The following is a 6,323-nucleotide window of genomic DNA, read 5'->3' on the forward strand; positions in this document are numbered from 1 at the left end:
AATAAAACTACAAATGTGGTTTATAAGGAAGTGTTTAGTAGTTTATGAATTTTTATTTTGAAGTTTTAATTTTGTTTCTAACCATTGTAAATTGAATGCTATTTTGGTTGAACACTAAGTTTAATAATCATTTATTTTGGTACTGGTATTATTAACAACTATATATCATGTTTCTGTCACAAACAAATATATATCATAAACTATCTTGTCGTTTAAAATTACATGTGATTGTTACAACGATTTATATACTTCCACCTGTGTCGTACATGGGTCAATATCCTAGTTACTTAATGATTTAGCTTTTCCTTTCTAAAAAATTAAAAATTGCATCTAGGTTACCCGTTTGAAAATTGGACATAACCAAACCACGATGAACTTGTTTATAATGCTTGTTATTAGATTTATGGTCCAAACATACTATGTTGGCCAAAGCTTCATACTAGATTGATTAATATGTGATTAACAAGTAGTTTTTAAAGTTTTTATTTGTAATTCATTTCGTTTATAGTTAATAATCAATAAAATCATTCGGTGTTCTTCGAGTGAAAGTCGATATGAACATAGTTTAATCGATGGCTTCGGTTTTGCATTGTAAGATTGATAAGATTCCGTTTATTTACCTCAGATTACCAATAGGTGCAAATATGGGATTTGTTAGAAGCTGAAAACCAATCTTAGACAAATTTGATGGAAAATAATCTAAATCGGTATTGGGTAGTTTGGGTATGCACTACTTCTCTATATTCAAAGCCCTAGTTATGGTGTTAAGGCAATTGGAGAAGAAAACGAATACGATTTTTATGGGTTGGGAATGAAGAAAAAGAGAAGATTAGTTGGTTGCATGACAAAAATAATTCTTGATAAAGGCCATGGTGGGTTAGGGGTTGGTAGTTTAAAAGCAATGAACACGACTCTACTTACTAAATGGTACAAGAATGATAGTGACTCTCTTTGGGTCAAAGTCTAACAGCGGTGCATACGAATAATCATAATTTGGGAACGATTCTGCCAGTCAAGTTAAAAAAGTGTATTGATGACACTTGGAAAAATATAGGTAGAATGTAGTATGATGATTTGGTGGCCATTTGAAGATGCTTGAGAGACTTTGTGTTCATCTCGTGATGGGTGATATGACTTAGTTTTGGCTTGATATTTGGACATGTACATAACCTTTAAAATTGTGTCCATCTTTATTCTTGCTTGAAAAACAAAAAAAAAGGATATACCAGTGAAAGATGATTACATGTGGTAAGAAAATGAGATTAAATGGATGTGGAAAATGGTAAAGAGTTCTAAATTCAGCCCGTTTAGGTAATGATATAAAAGATTTTCTAAATCTGTTATCGAGTGTGTCTTTTGTGGATAAGCTGGATAGTTGTTAGCGGAAGGGTATCGTCGGCTCGGTGAATCCTTTCTTAGTTAAAAATTTTGAGGTGGAAAATTGATAATGCTGATCATCAATTGGTAGATGGTAGTACTGGTTGAAAATTGTCCCTATTAAGATAATTTATTTTATATGGATGTTGTTAATATATAGAAGTTCCACAAAAACGACATTGTTAACCACAAGGCATATATGTGGGTGTGATGTTTGTGTGATGTGTTCTTCGGAATCGGAATCGGAATCGGAATCGGAATCGGAATCGGAATCGGAAACATCAACACATCTTACGGTTCAACGTGGAACCGCAAAACAAGTTTGGTTGATCCTGCATGCATTAGTGAAGCTTCTAGTTACAACCAATTTCAACTTGGTAAAGGACATTCTTGAAAATCCTAACAAGCCTAAAAAGAATAAAGAGGAGTGTATGGCAATTCAAGCAATCTCGGTGATCACATGCTGGATGATGTGGAAAATCAAGGAATGATAGGATCTTCAACAATAAACATACGTTGATGGATATGTTGGTTAACGACATCAAAGCAACCTCACTCCTCTGGGTTCAAGGATATGGAACAAAAGATTAGGCTTGAAATGAGAGCAATGATGCAAATATTGTGAAAATTTTCCTTCATAGATGATCTCTTGTTTTTGTGATTTAATTAGTTTTTTATTCGGTTGTTGTAGTTGCCATTTCTCTTATAATATTGAACTTCATAGGAAGAAAATTATTATCTCGATTTTTTTTTTGTTTCATTACATGTATGATTTTTGTTTTTTTATTTATCTTGTAAGCTAATGTTTTTAATTTTATAAGAAAAAAATGAACTTATTTAAATTGGTAAAGTTTCCGATATAAGAACGATAAATAATCATTTTTTTGGACCAATTTTTTGCTTAAAATAAATGAAAGGAGGTGAACCAAACAAAAAGAATTAATTCATTGAACAAGTTGACAAGGTTGTTCTTTCACAAAGGGATTTTTACATATATTATCCCCTCCCTAAGCCTCTTAATTACATATTTCCCCACTGGTTAAATTACAATTATATATTTCCCCTTCAGATCTCCAATTACCCTTTTACCCTTCTCAATCAACAACACCCCAAACTATCAGGCCTCTCCATTCAACAATATTCACAACGACATTCACAAGATTCTTATTGCCTCGCCCTTCGGTTCCTTGTCCTTTTTTTTATTTCTCTATTTGGAGGACGATTTGAGAAGCTACAGAATATATAGATGGATATTATAGAAAAGAATTATATAAGAAGTTATAAAGCAAAGAAAGAAAACCTGAATGGAGAGTGACTTATTAGCACAAAATGAATTTATTAGCGTCTAATATGTTCGTCTTAACACCCGAATCGGTTTGAGGTAAAATTCATTATGTGTAATTGATGTGTTGTGTTTGCTTGTGTGGTAAAATATTACGGAGATTTGGATTTAGCTTTCGCACAAAATCGTATTTTAAATTTATATAAGTGATTTCTACTAAAACTAAACACACACAAAATAGGCAAGTGTACCCATCGTATATGTCAAATAGTATTGGTAAGAACCAAGTATCGATTCGTGGACACAAATATTTCTAATAATAAATCTTTGTTTTACTTTAATCAGAGAGTTTAATCATTTTTGGGGTTGATTTTTAAACTTTAATAGAAATACTTATATATAATATATATAGGTGACAAGAAGAGAAATTCTAATTAGTAAATCAATTATATGAAGGTTACCATCTAAGATCAAGAATCCACTCCATTCTTCCTTGATGATTATTAAGTAAACATGTGATAAAATTGCCCTAATAATATATGATATAATAGCCCCTCATTTCTAGGTGAACATATTTTATGACATAAAATAAAGTAGCATGCATATTTTCAAGTCCATCTTTGCTTAATCTCATAATACAACGAGAATGCCAATTTAAGTAGGCACGTAGTTTAGTAAAGTAGAAAGATTAGGATTGACTTCGATTTCTCAAATACCAATTCTAATAACTTCGGGTGATTATAGTTTAGTCACACAACCTCCCCTTGGTTGATTTAAATAGGTTATAATTACACATTCCATTAACATATGATTTCTTTAACTAATATGATAACCTAAAGCAATCATGTTAACAATGTTATTTCAGAATTATCAAAACTAGAGAAAATAGATTATAGCTTATATCTCATCATTTCTAAGTACAATATAAGGATCCATGTTTTATCTTAATAAGTTATCAATGTATTCTTTTTACCATTTCTATTCTCCAAGTGAATCATGAATGATTGTTAATCATCAACCTTGATTTGTTGAGTTAAAGTGATAAAACATTTTTCATCAAAGGATAATTGCAAAATAACCATGTACTTTACTACTTAAATCACATATTTAATATAATCATCAAGTAAAACAAAGCTTCTTCATAGAAATTAGATTGTATTGGAGTTTAGCTCATAACGAGCATGGTTATGAACATCAAAGAATATGAAGATAACAAATACATGATCAAATTAGGACAATCTAACCAAATGTGGATGAAACTTCCTTCTTCAATGATGATGGATGATGATGATGATGATGATGATAACCTCCAAGCTTATAAACTCTCCACAAGACCTTCGATATGAGTGTAAAGTGGTGGTTTTATAAAAGAAACTCGTATAGAACTCTATTTAAGCACACTTGTTGAATGCAACATGCTCAACTATTTATAGGCAGTCTGGGTCAGGCACGGCCCCATGTAAAGGGAGGCATGCTCCCGTTCCCATCTATCCTCTCGCATTTAATGCTCTGTCAGATCATACATGATGACTCACCACGGGGACGTGCTTCATAGGGCACGACCCTGTGGTTTTTGTGTCTTGTTATATTTTCTTTTGTCTTTTCTGAAAGGAGACCAACGACCCCATGTCTTCTGGGGCACGACCCCGTGTCCAGCTATCCAGTATTTTGTCATTTCTTGCAGATTTTTTGTCTTCACTTGCACATGAAAGCATGGGGGCGTGTTTCACTGTTTTCTTGGGTTTTCTTGATTTTTCTTCGGGATTTTGTTTGTTTCTTTGTTTGAGGCTTGGGTATACATGGAAATACATTTTAACATGATAAGTAGCTATTTGAACTACATTATTTGATAAGGTTTTAGAGATTATTTGATGCTAAAAAGATGTATAAATCTATATACATCAGTAATTGATATTAGGAAAGGGATATATGTAATTAGTTCATTAAGGTTAAACACTCATCTAATTGGTTCATTTTAATAAAATGGGGGAGATATGTATATATGCGCTTTAGGAGGGGGGGGGGAATATGTAATTGACTTTTTAGGGTTGGGTAAATATGTAATAAGTGATATATATATATATATAAATGCCCGGTTAATCAAAACAATTGCTTGTATGCATGTATCTAAGACTATAAGTTGTTGAAAAAGTTAACATCCAGTTGGTTGTGGAGTCAGCGGCCTGTTCTCCAAATAGTTTTTTTTTGTGATTTAACGGGTAGTTAGTTTCTTGTTTTTATGCTAAAGTAATGGGTCATGAGTTAGTGGTTTAGTGGGGTCATTTGTATCCTATTTATTCCTTTTGAATGTATTGTAATTCATCACTTTCAGTTACTAGTTTTCAATATACATAAAAGCTTTCGAGCAAAGTGATAGTGTGTGTCAATTCTCTGTAACAATCATTTTCTACTTAAGTGTGATTTCCACTTTGTGTTTAACAAGTGGCATAAGAGCAAAGTTTCCATGAAGGATCTTCAAGTAGTCGGTGGTGTAAGAAAACCAACAACCAAAATTACAACTCATGGTCTACCTGCTTCAATTCGTACTTGCTGGGTCAAGACATGTGGGAGGTTGTAAACGGGGGTGAGACGGTGCAACCAGAAAATGAAGATGCCAATGGTAGTTTACGAAAGTGGAAGATTAAGTCACGAAAGGCGATGTTTGTGCTTAAAACAACCGTAGAAGACGAGTTATTAGATCACATAAGTTGTGTACAGACTCCAATGGAAGCCCAATACCTTATGGCAGACTTTTGCTTGAAAAAGAATGACGACAAGCTTCAGTTTCTCGAGAATGAACTGTTGTCGGTGAATTAGCGAGATATGACAGTTGCACAATACTTTCACAAAGTGAAAACTTTGTGTAGAGAAATTGTAGAGCTTGACTCGGAAGCAAAAATCGGTGAATCCGGATGAAACGTATCATCATTCATGGGTTGAAAGGCAGAGTTTTGAAGCTTTGTGGTTGCGGTTCACGGTTCTCCTACACAACCGTCCCTCAGTGAGTTCGAGAATCTGTTGGCTAGCTAAGAGGCTATAGCAAACAAATGGGTAGTTTGTCTACCGGTCGTCTTCAAAATCGAAGGTTGTGGCCTTGTATGTGGGTAAAGGAAAGGGACGGTTTCGATCGAGCTCTCAAAGCCAAGGTTCTGGCAGGTCTAACGACCGAACCAAGGTTCAAAAATCAATATAATAGATAGAACATGGAATCTGAAAAGAATGAAAATAGTAATGATTGAAAACCTCGAATTTTAAGAAGAAGTTCCCATTTAAATGCTATAAATGTGGAATGCGTGGCCACATGGAAAAGAACAGTGATTCCGAACCGATCGAAGAAGGCAATGCAACCATTGTGGAACAAGAAGAAGGTTGGGACATGGAAGCATATGTAGTTCACACAGAGGAGGTTCTTCTGCACTCAAAGTCACAGCCAAAAACAAGAAGAATAAGGTGGATGATTGGATCACGGATTCTGGTTGCTCCATTAATTTAACCGGTAACAAATAACGGCTACACAATCCGACTAAATACGGGGGCAGTCGTGTTGTGGTGCTTGTAGAATATTCTAAACATAATATTGCTCATTGATGTGATGCAAAATACATAGCTTTTTACCCCATTGTTGCGATTGTTTTACGTTTAACCTTTAACGGATATCCATTGT

This window comes from Bidens hawaiensis, unplaced genomic scaffold, assembly GCF_021521415.1.
Source record: "Bidens hawaiensis isolate Kalapana, Puna unplaced genomic scaffold, B.hawaiensis_p1.1 tig00056845_1, whole genome shotgun sequence".
In the NCBI taxonomy this organism is placed as follows: domain Eukaryota; kingdom Viridiplantae; phylum Streptophyta; class Magnoliopsida; order Asterales; family Asteraceae; genus Bidens; species Bidens hawaiensis.